Raw genomic sequence first — 20118 nt, 5'->3', positions numbered from 1 at the left:
GGGGGTTAACTTTGCATTTTCCCTGTGCCCTTTTTATTTTTTAAATTTAGAATCCCAGTTAAACTAGAACTGCTAATTCAGCCATTGCAACCGTTACATCAACATGCAGCAGCATTTAAACAGAAGCATCCAGAAGGCAGGCAGTGGCCTAATAGGTTGAACTCTCTCTCCAAAGGCTTGAGGGCAGGCTGGCTGCAACAACTTTAAGATAAAACATGCCAGTATTTCTGGTCGTGCCCCTTTTGCCTTTGGTCTCATTCAGGCTTGGAACAGTGAGCTTCCCTGAAATGGAATTTGGCCCTCCTGACAGGTTCGGCAGCTCTGAGGTGAAGATGAATGCTGTAAGAGCCAAAAAGGTGAATTCTTGCATACTTTCTGGATGGCAGTGCCTCTGTGATGGAAACAAGCTTGTCACTATCCTAGCTGGCCCTCTTCTTGTAAATCTTTTACAGAACCTCGTGCCAAATATGTTTTTGATATTTATCCAAACAAACAGAACCCCAGGAAAGCAGGATTTAATCATGTGCAAATCAGATAACATCTTAAAGAGTTCTAAGCCCTGAATATGGGGCAGATCATTCTTCCAAATAAGTAACAAAATCATCTAAGGAAAAGGAAACAATTTTTTCAAGATTAGCAGATCTGAAAGTTGATTCTAGCCCATTTCCTTCAGGCCAAACAAACACAAATGTCTGAGCACCAGAATTGTCGGACCATATAGGGCTGGATCATACATAGACTAGGCCCATTGAAATAGATAGGATTTAAGTTGCTGAGGACTAGCTTACATAAATCTTATAGATTTTAATAGATCTAAATCTTGATCTGGCTCATTCTGTTCTGGGCACAAAAGATAACAGGATACCCACACAGCAATACTGGAGCAAGGCAGAACAAGAAGAGGGCCGCTTTGAGAAGCAAAACACACGAGACAAAACTAGCTGGAAAAATAAGCCCAAAGCAATTCAAAAGGAAGCGGCACCCAAGAAGGCCTAATGCCACATTTCTAAGTGTGGAATCACCAATGGCTGCTGTGTATTGAGCAGTCAGTGCGCAAGCCACACAAGGCAATGGTAAGTCATACCAAGCAGACTAATGAATATTTTAAACATGCACCTGCACAACCAAAGGCAGAAATAACTGAACTACAAAAAGATGGAGCCATCAGACAGCCTGAAAAATCTGTTTGTTGCTTGCAGGCGCATTTGAGTGGTATTCAGAAGCAGCAACCAGAGGGGAAATTCTCAAATGTACAGTTCAGTCAAGTAAAGGAATCTAGCCTATGAGCAACTGATTGGTTTTAGGAAAACATATTTCAGGTTTTAAAACAGCCAGAAGAAAATGCCCATCTGTAAAAGACAAGAACATGTTGGAAAAGTCAAATCTTGGGAGCAGCAAAGTACAGACCTCGGCTGTTTAATTTGTTCAATCTGGAGAGCCTGTATGAAAAGGTTAAATGATGTGCTTGAAAACCTTGTTATATTCTACTGTGGCTCACAATTTTCTATCCGCAATTCATGTACTCCGGCCCCCGTTCCTATTCTCCACTGTTTCCATTCTCCCTATATTGCCTTTTCCCATGCCAGGAGTTCCTGCTGTTTGATACTGAGGTTTTCTACAGAAAAGAAGAAATAGACACTAGGAAAAAAGAAGAAAGGCACTCGGGTGCCACAGGAACAGTGAAAGCTTCCCTTATATTGATGTATTTATTTAATCAATTTAGGGACTGCTTGACTATCACTCAAAAGCTTGCAACATAAAGTTTAAAATATAAAAGATAAACACTTTAAAACCAGAATGTAAATTGTCTTAGTTAAGAACATTTAAAACTGGAGCGGTGTGTGTGGGTGTGTGTGGGTGTGTGGCCCAGTCCTCAGTACCACGGGTGTGCATCCCACAGACCATGGGGGCAGGCAATCCACAAAATGGGGACCAGCCACAGGGGGAGATCAGCCGCAATTAGACCATTGGTCCATCTAGTTCAGCAAGGCCTATGCCGACCAGCTGACTGGCAGCAGCTGCTTTCTAGGGTTCCACAGCAAAGTCTTTTCCAGCCCCAGCTTGCTGTGCCAAGATTGAACTGGGGACCTTTTGCAAGCGCAGCTCACGAGCCACAGCCCCTCCCATGATGCCCGAGGCCCTTCCTCTGTCCAGCAGCAAGAGCCTTTCAGAGGAGGCAGACAGCAAAGGGGAGGGAGGGAGGGAGGGAGGGAGGGAGGGGCTGAGCTGCTTGCACATTTGGTTTGGGCACACCTACCTGCAGCTAATTTTTAAAATGCCGGGAGTTGTTCTCTGCCTAAGCATACATAGGATGGCACTTTAAGACTAATAATTAACTAGTGTAAATGTTAAAGTCAGTACTGATTATCATATGTCTGTGGATTTTACTCTATTTTTTTAAGCTGAGCTCAATTTAAACTAATAGGAAAAACAGGAAAAGGTCTCTTTGTGGCATTTGTGGAGTCTTTCTTATATTCTCTTTCTTATATTCCTTTTCACATGCAAAAGACTTCCCATTGCAATTACATTGACTACAATGACAAGTGAGTAATAATAGCACTAATAACCAAGTTTTACATTATTTCAAATTCTGCCTCCGCTTTTCATTCATTTTCATCAATATGATGTGACACGTGTTGTGAAAGCTGAATGTTAGTGTTACGGTTTTGCTTTAGCTTTCTAACTCATCTTCAAAGCCGCTGCACTTAAGTCCAAATGGGGTGAGAAAAATGAAAACCTGGTAGACAGTAAGTGACTGAAAAAAGCCTTCTTGTTTATTAATACCACAGTCTGTTAATTCACCACCAGTCCACTGACAGCTACATAGATGCTAGGCTCCAATCTGCGAATTAAAACAAATTAGGCCTTGGGTAGCACAACCCCCCACCCCCTGCTCAAGTTGACGATTTTCTCCTTTCCAATTAAAACGTTATGTGCTATTTTTATTTTTAGTAATTCCTATGTAAACCAAAATTAGCAAATGGGCAAAGTAAAAGGTATGTAAAAGTTTTATGCAGTGTGGACTTAAGAAGCAAAAACTGATTGTCCTTAGGGCCAACCTTGGCAAATCTAAAAATACGTGGTTTTTACCTTTGTTTTCTGCCCTTTTTCCCTCTCGCAAGGAACCTCCTTGTGTCCTTGCTCTTCCTCTCCATTTTATTCTCACAACAGCCCTGTGACATAGGTTAAATTGAGAGTGATTGGCCCAAAGTCACCCAGAATGCTTTATGGCTGAGAAGGTAGCACTCAGATCACCCCAGTCATGGCCCAGCATGCTAATCATTACATTATACTGGCTTTCTCAATCTGATGCAGCACCAACCTTTTGGTAAGTTCTGAATTTTGCAGTCGTACTTACAGCTTGCATCATCATCATCATCATCATCATCATCATCATCATCATCATCTTATATCTTGCCTTTTTTCCTCTTGTGAGGGACCCAAGGTGGCTTACATAGGTCCATCATATCCTCAAAACAACAACCCTGTGCGGTAGGTAGTGCTGAGAGTCTGTGTCAGTCCCAACATAACCCTGTGAGTTTCCTGGCTGAGAGGAGAGTAAAACCCAGATCTCCTAAGCCCCCAGTCCAATATTCTAACCATCACACAACACACTGGCTCTCAACTTCTAATTTTGCTTCTAACTGATGAACCCCTCTAACATTGCCTTAGTGATACAGAACTGCAGCTCGGAAAGTATCTGTGGTCATGTGGGGAAAATCCAGCATGCATCTCTTTCCCATTAGTGCTGAATTGAAACATGCTGATCCTTTTTTGAGATGTAAAAGGAATGTGTTTTTCTTTTTGGAAATCATTAGAACTTGCTCCATTCACAATTCCAAATGTAGACACAAACATGAGAATATTTTCCTCACAGAAATACAATTTCTGGGCGAACTGTGCTCTTCGAAATGCTGTTTTTCAATTAAAATATGCATTTTCATGCTTTTATCAATGGTAAAAGTGGGCACCATTGGAAAATGCATGCAGAAATGTGCTCATTTCCCTTTGGAATGAAAAGGAAAACAGATGGCAAATGGTTAGTTGACTTGCACCTGCATTTTTTCCTTGAAAAGTGCATTTGATTGCCTACTTTGATGCATCATATAAACTGCTATTTACCTGTTACTTTTCTCTCCTGTTTGATTATGCATGATTGTTATGGCAGTATTATGTTATTCTGTTTTATTGTGTCGCCCCCCCCCCATGCACGCACACTTGGACTTATAATAAAAAGCCAGTAAGAGATTTCTTAACAAATTCATAAAGTAATTCAATGAATGAACATAGATGATATTCAACATTTACTCATTTTATAGTCTGTGGCAGTTGTTTGTAACTATACACAAGAGTGTAACCATTTTTAGGTAAATGGCCTTCTATATTTCTATGAGCTGGGCAGGAAACATCAGACTAGTCGTTGGGACAAGGAGCTTGAATGCTTTTCCTACATTTGATGTGAGCAGGGAAAATTATTTGCCCTCTGTGTTTTCGTCATATAGCCAAATCATCACAGTTTTGTGGTGCCATAACATTGTTGTGTTCAGTATTTGATCCCTGTTTTAGTTGGCACTGTACAGTACTGAAGCCCTTTAAACTAAACTAAACTAAACTAAACTAAACTAAACTAAACTAAACTAAACTAAACTAAACAAACAAAAAAAATTGCATCATTGTAGCATTTCTCATGCAATTGCTTTGTATCATCATAGCAATCTCATGGCACTAAAACAAAACTCATTTCAGATGGACCCTTCAAACTCTGAAAAGGCTGGTTGATGTCAATGAACCACTGTATCTGGTGACATCATTATCCCACCTGCCCAGTGCTCTGTTCCCTGAGTCAACAGAGGCATAGAGTGCTGTGTCTCTCTCAGGAAAAAGAAGGCGACTCAGGGCTGGGAAAAGCAGCGTGAGAAAAATGTCTTCCTTCGGAGCCAGTTTCTTGGTTCTTTCCTCCACCTACCAAGCAGAACAGAAAGTCATCAGCCTGAGCTTTTGCGCATCCTTGTTGTCTTTGCCTGGCAATCTGCCACTGGATCCTTGTAATCCCTTTAGGAATCCTGTAATTTGGTTAATTTATTTCCTTGGGAGACAATGGTTTCCTTTCCAATCTCATGTTGGTCTTTCACCTCTGAATCATTTGACCATAGTGCATTGTGGTTTTGTCTTGCAGAATATTTACTGTTTCATTATGGAGCATTTTATTTTGGCTTTTTATAGCCCAGAATCTGAAATGTTCTTATGTGATTAACACTTGCCCATATGAAAATTTTCATTCACGCCGATGAGACTGATTGCAAAACAATTATTTGGACTCTCTCCTGTGCAAAAAGAGTGGCTGTGCAATTATATTGTCTTGTGAAATTGTATATGCCTCATTACTACGTATATAAATACAAATTATAAATAGTCAAAGCAGCTTTAAAAGGCTGTTAAAATAACTGTGAGTCCAAACCACTTTCAAAAGTAGCTCCCCTCTCTAGATGCTAGCTTTTCTTCTGTGCAAGAAGGACTAAAGTTCGGTTGCTCTTTTCAGCAAACTGTAGCCCTTCAGATGCTGGACTTTAAGTCCCATCACCCCATCCGTTGGATATCCATAGGGTGGCTTTGGCTGATGTGTGTTGGAGTGCAACTATATCTAGAGGACCATAGTTTCCCTACTAGGACTTCTTATTTAGAGTAATGAGAGCAACAGCAATTCCTGTAGGGGTTGGAACTCAAACCTTCTCTGGCAGGTGGTCCTTAGAGTTTCAGATAGGTAGGCAAGGCCATCACTGCTTAGTGCAGAGGAAAGGTACTCCACTCATGCTAAGTACCTAACCACATGTTGATTTACACAAATATTGCAATCCAGAGGCTGCAAAAAGTTATTTGAAGTGACAGCTACTGGCAACACATTCAAAGTGCCCAAGCAGCACATTGTCATTGATTTGCCACCATTTCTTTAAAAAAAGGCACTTGAGATTTGTGCATTTTTTCCTTCTTCAAAATTTTCTTGTCTGTTCAGAATTGCACAAGTGCACTATGCCAATTATCCCAGTGGTATAGTGTTGGATATGCCTTAGATATTGTCCCCAACATCAACCTATCCCTGGACATTGGTGAAACAAGGCTAAAGTAGTTTAATTTGTAGCTTTGCTTCTTATTTGACAAATGTCAGATGACAAGCTGTCAAGTAAGAAAACAAGTTGCAAGGGAATCTTAGCTCACAAAATGGAATGGTGAGCAGATGACTCTATTCTTGATAAGATCCTCTGTTTTTTTGTTATTTGAACCTGACTGTTCTCAGATTCCTGCAGCTGTTCCAGCCTTTCGCAAGACAGTAGACATTTGGGAAAGTGGAAAAGAGTGAGCCACCCAATTTATAGGTGCATGGAGCTTCAACAGCTGTCAAAACTCACGTTTTCTTCTAAAACAGAGTTTTTGACAGGGCTAATTAAGGTTTTGGTCACTGGGACATATGCAGATATCATGGCTTTATGGTCCCTATAAAGTTACAGAATATGAGAGATTGAAGTTCAAAGACTGGAATTTGGTAGATCATTTGTCTTTTTGATTAATAGTTTACTAGCATACTGGCTTGTGGGACAGTTTTATTTCCTTTGTGTTGGATCCAAGAAAAGGTTTACCCATCTTTTCCACTTGTAAGGAAAACATTCCCCTCCCCACCACCAGGGTTGTGACAGAGCCCATGTATAAATTAATGTTATGTTTCTCTTTGGGATTTATGTAAAATGCCCCCAGTGACCCATGCCTGAACATGTGTGCTGTGCAACAATGACACATTTACTGCTAGGAAGTGCTGACTTTAGGACAAGTTTTGACCACCCATAAGCTGTATGACAAAATACACTGTGTGGTTGTGCAGATGTTGGCCATGCCTTTTTTGCTTCATAAATGAGGAAGCAAAGATATAATTTCATGGCTAACAACTGTTAATATTTTTACTGTGTTAGCTGTCATAATAGCCTATGCAAGCCAAGCCCTTATTATTCCTTATTTATAAATACGAAACACAGGCTGCAATCTTATATAACCAATTTGCTGGGAGTAAGCCGCATTGAACCCCACAAGACCTACTTTGAGTAGACATACAGAGTTTTGTGCTGAAAGACTCTGGAATCCTGATTTGTCTAAGGCCATAGAAGGTGGGTAGACACCAGTATGCTCCTGGACAACTTTCTTGGTGCCTAGTGAAGTGCCCTGTCTCTCTAATTTGTTTAATTACCAAATTAAGTACATTCTGTTGCTGCTGAAAATCTGGGTTCTAGCCTTCACTTGGCCATGAAGCTGACTGGGTGTCTTTGGGCCAGTCACAGACTCCCAGCCCAACCTAGCTCACAGGGGTGTTGTGAGGATAAAATGGAGCTACGGAAACTGCCCTGGGTTCCTCATAAGAAGAAAAAAGCAGAATATAAATGAAATGTGATAGTAGGAAGAATAAGGAGAGTATGTTGGTGCTCAGCCCCCACCTTGAACTTGTAATCCATCTTGGGGGCAACATACTTATCCTTTCTGTCTAGCCATGCCTCCCATGGCAGCTCTTTCATGCCCGTTCCCACAGCAGTGTCTCAAATTGCCAAATGTGTTCACAACTCAAAAATGTTGCCTACCCTATATTAGGAGTGCATAGAAGACTTAGTGTTTGATCCTACATTCCTTTAATTATCACCTGCAAGCCACATATTAAGGAAGAAGATACATTTAGTTGTCTGGCTATGTTCACAGCACAGCAATCAGTCTTCCAAGTTACACTGAGCCCTTTCACAGCTACATGAATTTAGATTGAGAATTACAGAAATATCCACTGATATATCAATATCCTAAAATGTTTATTTTATTTAGAATATTTTGGGATTGAAAGGGCTTTCAGCCAGTGAATGCTCCAGGATATGCACAATAAAAGCAATATAAACATTTAAAAAAATAAAGATACAAACCCCAAAGCATATTTCAAACTGTGGATTAATAAAATCGTGAAGCCACATCAAATATTAAAAGCATGACAGAATAATTTGGTCTTCACCAGCCATCCAAAAAGGAATCTAACTACACCTTGCTAGGGAGAGGGTTCCACAGCTAGGGTACTGCTACAGGAAAAGCTTTTGAGCAAAGGTGATACAGAAGGAAGTTTATGTTTGTGTTTGGGAAGTGGGCTGTTAAATACTCTGGCCCCAAACCAGAATGTAGCCCAGAAACAAATTGAAAGCCCATGCAGCTGTTTTACAACTGGCATTATACAGTCTGTAAAATATACCAGGCAACCATGTTTTCTGCTAGGTGAAGCTTTCAAACACACATCAAGGGCAGTCCCACAGAGAGCATATTGCAGTGATCCAAACACAAGATGAAGAGGAGCTGCAAAGCTGGGCAATGACACTCCTGGCCACCACTGCTGGTTGATGATGTTGGAGCAGCATTACCTATAGGACCCTTCAGAGGAAATACTATCTCATCCAGAACAGGTTGTACTTCCAGTGCTAAGCTGACCTGTCTACTGAACAATAGGACCTCTGTTTTGTCTGGGTTGAGCCTCATTTTGTTAACCACTTCCAGTCCCTGCACAGAAATTACAGACCACCAGGCCTTAGTTTCAGAGGTCAGTTTATTCTTCCTGCTCTCTCCACTTCATCAGCAAATTTTCAAATAATAACACAGATCCCTCACCATAACAGAGATCAGATCATCAGCCTTTCATGGAACCTATTCAAAGCTACATATATCCTTTTGCACAGATAGAAATAGCAAGAAAGTAATATACTCCAATTCTTTCAGTGCCCTGAAGACTGAAATAGTGATTTGAAGACAATTGCATTTTGATGGTCTGAAGTCAATTGCACACAGCTAACACTATGAATGACTCTTCATTCATTTCCTGTACATTTAGCTTTGCGTTTACACTAATGTATTTTACAACACACAAGAACTAAGTGTACTTTTGGGGGACAAATTACAAACCTTCGGCATGGAACACTCATCTCACTAGGCTTATGTTAAACAGTGCCAAGGTTATTTATCTTTTATTATCCTCCTACCAATCTACTTTTGCAGACAATGCGAAGAATAAACATGAAGAGCTAAGTGATGCTATCTTGGGCCTATGAGAATGACAACCCAAACCACATCACACCTTAACATCTGTTGAAAACCTTTACACTTAACAATGAACATGTAGGAAGTGATGAAAACAAGAACGGGGTGTATGGTCAATTAATAAACTTCTCCTTCCTCATGTGTGAACTTTTCTAGCAATGGGTCTCCTGAATAGAGCTATTTTTCTTTTTCCATTTCATCTGCAGATTTCCAAGTAACAAATGCCTTGTTTTGATCCAGTCTCTCTCTCTCTGCATTTTAGTAGTACTGTAGGCAGATTTGCTGAATATTCTCTGTGCATGTGTGTGAGAGAGAATATATAACATTGGAGAATGGGGAGCAGGGAAATCACTCAAATGCTTTTCATCTTTGATTCCATCTTAGGAATGTGTGTCTCCTTTTCTTTTATAATATTGGACAACTTTCTGTTATTTCTACAGCCATTTGGGGAGAAAGAATTTGTCCAGTTCACGCTGCCACATGCCCACTAGATTCCTCCAACCTGACCAGTAAAGGCTGACGGCGGAAGATGATTGCATTCCATGATCAACGCATAAGTGCACGAAAGACAAACAGGACCATCTCTCCTCAAAGAAATTGTTGTGATGCCATTATCTTTTCTCTGTCGATCCCTTGAAATGGGGGAATCATAGACCATTAATACTCACATGGGTTGAATGGGCAGTAATGTATCAACTCCAGATAGATTTTCTACACTGGGGGAAGGCAACATGTCGCCCTTCAGCTGCGTGCATCTCCCTGGCCATTTTGGCACTCCGCTGTTGTCCCCCATTGCCACTAAATTTGCTGACAGTGGTCTACATCTGCTTGAATCAATCTGGCTGTTGGACGGGCTTCAGTACAGACACTGATACCACCAGGGGATTGGTTCTCTGTGCCATGAGCGAGACTGGGGCAATGTGACCCATTAGAGCCACCGGGGCTTTCAGTACCACGGCCCAAAGTCTGTTCCTGAAGCTGCTGCATAACCGCCATTTTACCAAACACACCTCACAACAGTGGTTGATGGGTGGTTGGAACTCTCCTTGCCTCTTGGCAAGATGATAGATGATCGAGCTATGTACTTTGAGACGTAGCTTGGTTGTTTGGTTGTAAAAATGCACCAGTTAGACGTCAGCTTGCTGTTCATGGGCTTGGAAGGTGTGAAATTAGGTCTAAGAAGCATCATGTAGTTTGGTGTATGTGCAAATTAAATGTAACACGGGATACTCTTTTTTCTTCATGGGCCCCGAGGGTGTGTAGCTTCGTCGCATTTTCACAGCTGGATTTTGCATAGGGCCTCATTAAGTTGGTATAAATATCCTGTGTCGTGGCTTTTTTTCTCCAAGTTGGCAACACGATTATTTGGGTACACAATGAAGTTGTCTCATTATATATACTCCAGCTGTGTTTTGCACTCACAGTGTAATTGTTTGCCAAATGCAAACCCTGAGATTCTCCTCCTGACCCCAGTAGTGGTAATGTTGGTAAAGTGTTGTCATTTTTCTTTCTTTTCACTTGTCTATGTGGGAAACATAGAGGAAATTAAGGAGAGTGGAAAACAAACAAATACTGTTAAATTCCTATGAATTCATGTTGGTGTTTTTGTGGCAAAATTATGGCTCAGTATCTGCCCATTTTAGATGTTAAGCAGTCTGTTATAACAGTTAGCTTGTACACAAGAATAGCTTTCATTTAGAGACATATGGCAAACCAAAGCACCAAACAGTGACTCAAAATGGGAATATATATTCCATTATGTCTGATTCATGTATGCCCATTTTGGAAGTGTGTTTTATATTCTTGACAAAAAAAAATTTAAAAAATTGTTCTTGTTTTCATACTTTAAAACTCAGCATATGTGCAATCAAAGCTTTTCAGGACTTTCCAATATTTCCTTTGGTTTTTTAAAGCTTCCCCTTAAGACTATATCTAAATGCTTCCCTGGATCCAAATGAGAAGTGAACAGGTGGTCATTCTGTCCTGTGGTTAAGAGAGGGGGAACAAATGTATGCTTGCATGGCAGTGTGAATCCACTCACTGTATTACTGTGCATTTGAAAATGATGATACTGTATTAAAGTCCACAGTTATGGATTTCCTACAGAATAAAATTTGTTTCCAAAAGTATATTTGAAGAAATTTCATTAATAACAAACTGTTCTAATTTCCATTATATCTTACATTAAAAATAATCAGCAGAAACTGTTTATTCCTAGTTGTAATTTATATTTCTATAGATTCCTATCCAGTTCTTAAGAATTCTACATTGCTTTGCTTAATTCGAACTGAAAGTCTAGGAGAGTGGAGTAGAATTCTTAAAATTAATCTGAATAGGTGTATGAGGCCTAACACCTTATACCTATATTGTGAAGGAGCAAAAGCACCACCATGGAACAACGATCCTTACCTGGATCAATATGTGAACCAACCTGTAGGTAACTGTGGACAAATTGATTTTAATGAGAGCACATGTTCAGCTCTCAAACCAAAGTCAAATCAACTTAAGTGTTCTTCAGTCTAGCTGTGTTATGCCCTAAAACGGCAAGCCTCCATGGGCTTATCCTTTCCAGTTCTGCTGTTTTGTTTTGTTTTTCCACAATTGTGGGGAGAAAGATATTGAAAATACAGCAGTGAGTCAACTCTTTTCAAGTTGATGACCATCCATGACTTCGCATGGCAGAGAAATAGAACATTCCATACTTGTCATAAAGATCATCTCCTCCAGTCAAGATGCCTTTCTTGTTTTATTGGGTTTTGAATTGCCTTTGGATTCCACTGATTTGGGTATTAACTCTATGGTAGAGGGGAGCTAAGCTGGACTACTTGGACTTGAAGAGCTATTGGTTTCGAAGACATATCAATAGCTTTTAACCGTGTATCGTGTTCTAAATTGACAAGGTCATGTTCTGATGGACAACTTATATTATTCTGTGTTGTTTCCTTCTGCATTTTAACCATCCGATATGTCATCTTAGCCTTGGTCTCCTTTGCACACTGCTTGCTGTAACAGGCAAGAGAGGATGTTAGCTAAAATGCTTCAGGAACAAATAATAAGAAACTTACAAGCCGGCACACTGCATAGCAGTGAGTCATGCCACAAGACTAAAGAAAATGGTTTTAATCTTCTTTTCTTTTCTTTTTTTCTTTTCTTTTAACAGTCCTCTCTCTAAACAATGAGCTGTCAAGGATTCCAAACTTTCCAGTGATAGAATACTACAGTACAAAGAGTATCAAGCAACCATAAAGTAACATTAGCAATGCTGGGCTTATCTCCATTTGTTAATAAATTTCAGATATGGCTTTCTCAAGGATTTCTACAAGATGATATACAAAAATTCTTAAGCAAAAACAGGCAGGCTCTTCCTGACCTGTTCTGTAATTCTAATATTCTGCCAATTTACTTGGAAGTAAAGTTAGCCTGATAAAAGTGAAGTTTCTGTGGTGTTACTTGGCTAAGTTCTAGCCCTCTGGCCAGGTCCATTTTAATTATGTTAAATAATTTTATTAGAATTTTAGCAATGTCATGTTTGGATTCTTTAAGAACTCTTAGTTCAATGTTATTTGACCTCATGAATTGTTACCTTTTAATTTGTCAGTTAGTTTCAGACTTTCATCTTTGTCACACATTTTTGTCATCACTCTTCCTATATTCTTCTTCCAAATATGATTCAAGTATTAAGGATATCTGCAATGTTGAGAATGCTATTTAACATAGTGAGAATATATCATCATCATCGTCATCTGTAGCATTTATATGGTATTTATATATGCCACTGAATATAATGAGTATGTATGTGGTATTTATATACCACTGAGAATAATACAATTCCTAACAAATTTGCATACAAATATTAAAATCACATTTAAAATACAGTTTACACTTTCATTTACAACAACAACAACAACACAGAGCAATACATAAGCAATAAAATGGAGCAGCATGATTAATTTTATTACAAACCAGGGAAAGTCTGGGTGAAGAAACGTGTTTATAGGAGATGTTTGAAAGATGACATGTATTTTGCTTCCCATCCTGCATGAGGAAGAGTTTTCCAGAAGGTAGGTGCTGCTCCCACCTCTAAGAAAACCCTCTGTTCAGGTCTTACATTGTGACATTCTGATAATTTGCAATGACCAGCAGGACCTCCTTTGACAATCTTAAAAGTTGGTTGGGTATATCTGAAGGAAGGTGGCATGCTAGATCTCATGGTCCCAACTTGTTACACTCATATATGACAATAACTTACAGGCAGTCCCCACATTACAAATGAGTTCTGTTCCTGAGAAAATGGAAATTCATCTTAAGTCAAATCTGTGTGTAAGTCGATCACACATTTAGTGTGGGTTAGTGGCACAGGGCCCCCATGTTGACCAAAAGGTCCATGTCCTGGTTTGTGAAGCCCAAAATACACAACAGGGGAAGCTTTCCTTTTAAAGAATTTATTCTTGAGAATAACCCACTACCAACAAGTCATTCCAGATGGCACACCCAAGAAGTGCTCAGTTGGTCCTTTTATACATAGATCATTAAAGATCTGGGTTACTTTTACAGAAGTAAAAAGTGGCAATGGCGTGATCTTTCCCATTTGCATACTGAAGAAGATGCTCCAACGGACAGGAGAGGATGGGGTGCTATTATCTAGAAGAGGAGGAGTATGGGGTGGGCTGGTGTGATGCCCTTTGTTTGAGCTGTTGGTATCTGTCAAGTGTCCACCAGCTTTCTCTGGAATGGCGCCTGGTCATGTCAGCTACTTTTCAAGGATACACACATGCTGATTTCTAGAAAACAGGGTTTTTCTCAGGCTTGGTTACATGTCGATGACTGCATGAATTAACCAACGAAAGGTCTGCCTATTGATTTGTGCATCACCCATGAAAGTGGAAAAACTGCAAATATCTCTAGACCTCCCCCCTCCCCAGTGCCCACACTCACCTGCGCCTCCTCTTGGCAGCAAGGAGATGCCAGCGAGATTTTCCTTTCTGGATGGGCAGGGTGGGAAGGCCTGCTTTGGAGGCCCCCCTCTCTTTTATTTATTTATTTATTTATTTATTTATTTAAAGTGTTTGTATCCCACCCTTCACATTGTCTCAAGGTGGCACTCTCCCCTCTTGCTTCCCCCATCTTTATGGTGATACTTGGGAGGCTCTCACTCTCTCCCCTTTTCCTTCTTCTATGTGGTAATGACAAGCTCCTGCAGTAATTTTTTTTAAAAAAATAATAGACTTTATGGCAGCTCATGCATAAGTACGGGTCGTTCATAACTCTGATGTTTGTTACCCAGGGACTGCCTGTAGAATTAAACATGGCTGGATAGCAGCTAGGCAGCCTGTTTGGCTCCTAGGCCAGTGTAGCTGGGTGGCCCAGCAAATGCCCCAGCTGCTTTATTCTGCACTAGCTGCACCTTTTAAACCAGGCCCAAGGTTGCCCCACATGAAGTGCATGGCACTCGCAAGTATGAGATTGGTAGAGCATGGATCACCAAGGCTAGATTGCCCCTGTGCTGGCAGGGGTGTAGTTGGCATGCCACCTGAAGGTGGTAATGCATACACCATCAGGCCACTGAAGTCACCTGGGTCTCCAGTGACAGAAATGAATCCAGGAACACCCCAGATTAAGGTGTGAACCCATCCAGAACTGGCAAAGAGCTAAATTCCTGGGTTTGAGAACTTCCAGTCCAAGGGTTTCTACCTTACAGGATTCATTTCCCTGTCATAGCCCTTCTCCAAGCCATAACTGCAGCCAGAGACCGGTTTAGCAAATGCACAAGTGCTTTTGATACAGCTCTCACAGAGAAATGGAACTTGCTGTCATTGGTGTACTGGTGACCCCTCGCCCAAATCTCCTGATGACTGATTCCAACAGATAGTTCCTTAATATGGGGATAGCATGATGCCCTGCAGCACCCCAGTTATTGACCTGCATATTTTGTCTGGCCATTTCCTTGCAACTATTTTAACAGTAACTACTAAACAAGTAAACTTACATTAAAAAGCACAGTCTATGCATTGTGTCACATAATACATCCAAGTTATAGTCTAGTTGGTATATGAAGACTGTTCAATGTATTCTCGGTATCGGGTTGATTTGCTATTGATGTGGGTAATTTAATCATTTCATTAGCTAATGACACTATCTGAGGGTATACTTGCAAAATTTCAAATACGTGTGATCATTAGTTCCCTAGTAATCCTCACTGAAAGACGACCATGATGACTGACGTGACCATGTTGAAGAAAATGGAGCACTGCGCTGTGATTAAGTTCCTTACAAAACAAGGAAAAAGTCAAAAAATCATTCGCGAAGGGATGGTGGCTGTTTACCAGGACTCTGCACCTTCTACTGTATCTACTGTTCAAAAGTGTTCAAGTGAATTTAAAGGGACAGAAAAGCACTGAAGACGACCCTCGCTCCGGCGGGCCAGTTACTGCCACTACGAAAGAAAATGTGAAAAAAATTGAGAAACTTGTAATGGAAGATGCCTGAATAAAAATCAGATGACAAACCTATCCGTTGGTACCATATTTACTATTTTTCATGACCATCTTAACCTTTCAAAGGTCTGTGCAAGATGGGTGCCGTGAATGCTCATGGCGCCTCAGAAACAAGTGCGAGTCGAGTGCTGTAGGGAGTTTTTAGAGCTCTGAGGTGAAGATCCATCGAGTATTTTCAACCGGATTGTTACTGGAGATGAAACTTGGGTTCATCACTATGACCCTGAAAGTAAGCAGGAGTCCGTGCAGTGGCATAAAAAAGGTGCTGACCCTCCGAAGAAATTCAAAGTCACTCCATCGGCCGGAAAAATCATGGCCACAGTGTTTTGGGACTCAAAGGGAATTTTATTGATCGAGTACATGAAAAAAGGTGAAACCATAAACGCAGCATCTTACGCAACCACTCTGCGTAATTTAAGAGAAGCAATTAAAGAAAAAAGGTGGGGAAAACCGACCGCAGGTGTGTTGCTTCTTCACGACAACGTGCCCGTTCACATGGTGTGTGTTTCAAAGGCTGCTGTGCGAGACTGTGGTTTCGAAGAAATAAACCACCCACCCTATAGCCCGGACCTGGCCCCCAGTGACTACTACCTATTCCCGAATTTTAAAAAAGTTCTTCGTGGAAAGTGATTTTCCGACATTGAAATGCTCAAGGCGGCAATTAACACACATTTTTTAGACAAGGAGGAAGGGTATTTTTTTTACAGGGAACTGAAAAGTTAATTTCTAGATGTAATAAGTGTATTGAAGTTATGGGGGATTACACTGAAAAATAAAAATTATTTCAATTTATTATTCCTTTTTCTTCATGCTGATACCGAGAATAAATTGAACACCCCTCATAGTACAGGGGCTGGATTTAATTTTTAAGACATGTTGAGGGCTGCATTACAAGAGTGGGGAAAGCTAAAGGGCAGGCTCAAAATACCACACACGCACACACACCAGTATAGTTTAACTCAAATAGTTCACTGTTAAGTATTTAGTCTTTGGAGAGACATTTCAAGCATTTGGAATGACTAAATAAGAAAAAAGAAAGAAAGAATGTGAAAAGCTGGAAAACTACCAAATAATGGGCAGCTGGGGAAAAGGGACTGGAGTCAGGGGAAGGAAGCACTGTATATGGAAACCTCAGGGAGACAAATTGGGGCCCCTGATGGGCTGGATTGGTGAACCTGAAGTTCAGCACCCACAATATAGAGGTAGAATCTGGAAAAGGAACTTCTGGCTGAGCTTTATGTACCACTGTTTTCTGCCCTTGATAGCATCACAAGTTTTATTTATTTATTTATTTAAACATTTACATGCTACCCCCTACTCCAAGTAGATCCTCTTGAAGGTATTCAATGGGTCTTAATGGAAACTAGGAATAAAGTGTGGTTGATTGGAAACCAGGGATAGAGGGTGAAGGAACCTTAATAGGAGTTACCTGCTACCTTAAAATAGCAAAGTCTATTGTACTCATGGTGCATCGATTGTACTCTGCTATGCTCTACAACAGGGGTCTTGAACTCGCGGCCCGCGGGCCGATTGCCGGGAGGGGCGGGGCACGGGGGAGGGGCCCTGCGGCCTTCAAAGCGCCGGCGGCGCCCAGGCCGGCCACGGGATGAGCAGCCCACCACCACCGTGGGGGTGGAGTACTCGATGCGGCCCAGCCTCACCCAGACTCTACCTCCAGCAGCCCCCAGGTAAGCTGAGTTTGAGACCCCTGCTCCACAAGGACAGACAGACAATGGGGCTTTCCACAAACCATTGACGCGTCGGGGGTTTCTGTTCAGGATTCCACCCACTCTGCTCTCTCCTTCTTCCTTTGTTTCTGCAACAGTCCATCAGCTTACCATAGCCACTGGGCTGCCCAGTCTTCATTGAATTATTATAGGGTTCTTCCTCTTCATTGAATTATTATAGGGTTCCTTAAGGATCTTTTTTTTCTAAAGATGTTTTGTACTTTTGCAAATCTTGACTCCGCCAATTCCCCACTCTTGTGTGTGGGTGATGCTGTTTTGGTTGCACAAGCAACAGTACAATTACATCCTGAACATCAGAAATTCCTGGAATTATGCCAGGATTTTATTAGCATGTCACATCTTTTGTATTGCTGATTTGTACTAATGAAAATTGTTGTTAGCTTTTTTGTATGAGCTTAGGGAGTGAATCGTGCCTATGAGATTGTCATCAGCTGCAACTCTTAATATTTGTGATCTATACAATTAAGCTGGCAAGTACACGGCAAGTAATATACTGTTACAGTAAGGGAGCTATAATAGCTTCATTTAGAAGTTGGAAGTACAAAATTATTGGGTGTGGAAAAGTATGAGGCCTTAGCAGGGGAACAGAAAGAGTACCTCTGAGCACACTTGATTCACAACTGACTGATCAAGTTTCATGGGCTGAAGCTAACAAAACATCAACAAAAAGTCTACATTTTGATGTAATTCATCTACCACCATCAAAATTTCTCTTCAGTTTCTGGGCTGCTTCATATATGGCCATTTTGCTCCTCTGTTAATATTTTCTGAGATTGTCAATTTTTGTTCTCCCATTTCTTAATTGTTGGAGACTATTTCATGCAATGGTCACCCAAGTTTAACTGCTGATAAATAGGATTAAGAATTTAGGAAGGCCACTTTTGCCAGGCTCTAGAGGCGTTGTGCATTCTTTTCTCTTACTTCATTTCTCCTCTTTTTGCCTTCAGGATGAGGCTGGCTTGAATCTAAGGGCACAATCCTATGCATGTTTAGAAACAAAAATTGCCCTGGAGCTGTAAGACTAGGAGTTGGACTTTTTTCAGTCTGAGCATGCATACAATTGGGCTCTAAATAAATAAATAGAAACCAACAGAGTTGCTCCTGTCACTGCATATTCAGTTCAGATTCATTCTGAAGTTTTGCTATGCAAGTATAAATACTGAGAAAATGTATGTTCTCCGGGTTATGCAGAACTAGAACCCTACATTTCTTCACTTCCTCCAAAAAAAATCATGCTGGAAACATTTGCAAGGGAAATGGAAAAATAAGCCCTGTATATCTGTGGAATTGTATTTGGGAGCTATACTTTTAAGAAATGTTTAAAAAACAAAACAGGCGTTATAAATCAAAAGCTGTTTTGCTGGGGGTTACATTTATCTGAATGATCTTTGGCAACAAAAAGAGAGTGTGCAGAGCAGTTAAAATGTAATTAATACCAGATGATCCTGATCCTGTTTAATCTGCATCTGTTTCAAAGGAGGCTTGCCATCTTTAGGTCAGCATGAAGAACAGTCATTTCCAAGTATAATAATTGGAAATGTGTTTCACTAAACACTAAACACATGAAACAATGTCAAATAAAGAGGAAAAAGTGGCCTACTTTCTTGGACTCTTAATAGGTTGCATTCAGATGTGCTGCTGCATAGGCCCATTGAAATCAATGAAGGTTATGTTATTCATGACTAACTTAGGTCCCATCAATAGCAAGGATTCTGCTCTAGGTATTGCTAAGTCTGGATCCAAACTAATGTGTTCTAAGAAAAGATGCAAGTGCATTTTCAATGGAACTGAAATTGCAAGGATAATTTGGGCACTCTTATTCTAGCAAAGTAGTGATGTTATTTTGGTGAAAGTTGCTCCTGTGTATATACATGTGTGATGTACATACCCAAATGACAAAGTAAATTTTGTCCAAAATGAACGTTTCAGGTGAAGCAAAATTCTAAGGCAAGGAAAATGTGTTTGCAATGTGTGTGTACAAAGAAAATGTGTGTACAAAGAGTTTTGGTCAGATTAGAAAAATTGCTAAAGCATCCCTAAATATATGCCTGATTGTATATCTGTGTCTCAGTTTTGTTTTGTTTTTGGTTGCCACCAGAAACTTCACAGTATAGCACTGAAGAACTCTTATAATCCCTCTGCTGCTAATTATTTTGTGCACCCAAAAACTGGAAGCAGGAACTTTTAGTGGCTGGAACAGCTGGAAACACAAGCCACTGGCTAAGTAACATTAAATGTGTTACCTGAAATACCAGATGTGTTAATACTGCAGACTATGTATTAAGAATCCAATTTTCCTTTTCAGTAAAAGTTTCCTTGGCAAAAAGTCATGAGCGCAGATTGTGATGAACTGAACTTTGTATAACTTGTGCTTTTCCCATAGTACAAGTGTCTAAAGTGTCCTGCTTCCACAGTAACATTCTAATTTTGTACTGTCATCTGTTCTTCACTCACTTTTTAATGGGGAATCCAAATGAAATAAATGCCAATCTTTTGTATTCTAATGTATGTGTATATATCCTTTGTCTTCTAGTGTATGCATGTTCCAGGCCCATAATTTTTAAAGACATGATCTGTGGCAATTTTGATTTTGTTTTTAAAATGCATTTTTGAACTATTGTGCATTTAATTAAACATTTCATGCTTATACTTTCTGCCCACTTACTGTTTCCTGTGAGCACAGAAGCAGGACTGCTGAGATATAGGACGGGCAAGGAAACCAGGTGCAGTAGCAACACCTTGTACAGTGTATAACTGCCATAGTTTTAAATGTATTTTCT

The sequence above is a fragment of the Varanus komodoensis genome, unplaced genomic scaffold, assembly GCF_004798865.1.
Source record: "Varanus komodoensis strain SLA01 unplaced genomic scaffold, ASM479886v1 scaffold10, whole genome shotgun sequence".
Classification (NCBI taxonomy): domain Eukaryota; kingdom Metazoa; phylum Chordata; class Lepidosauria; order Squamata; family Varanidae; genus Varanus; species Varanus komodoensis.
This window is presented reverse-complemented; position numbering follows the sequence as displayed.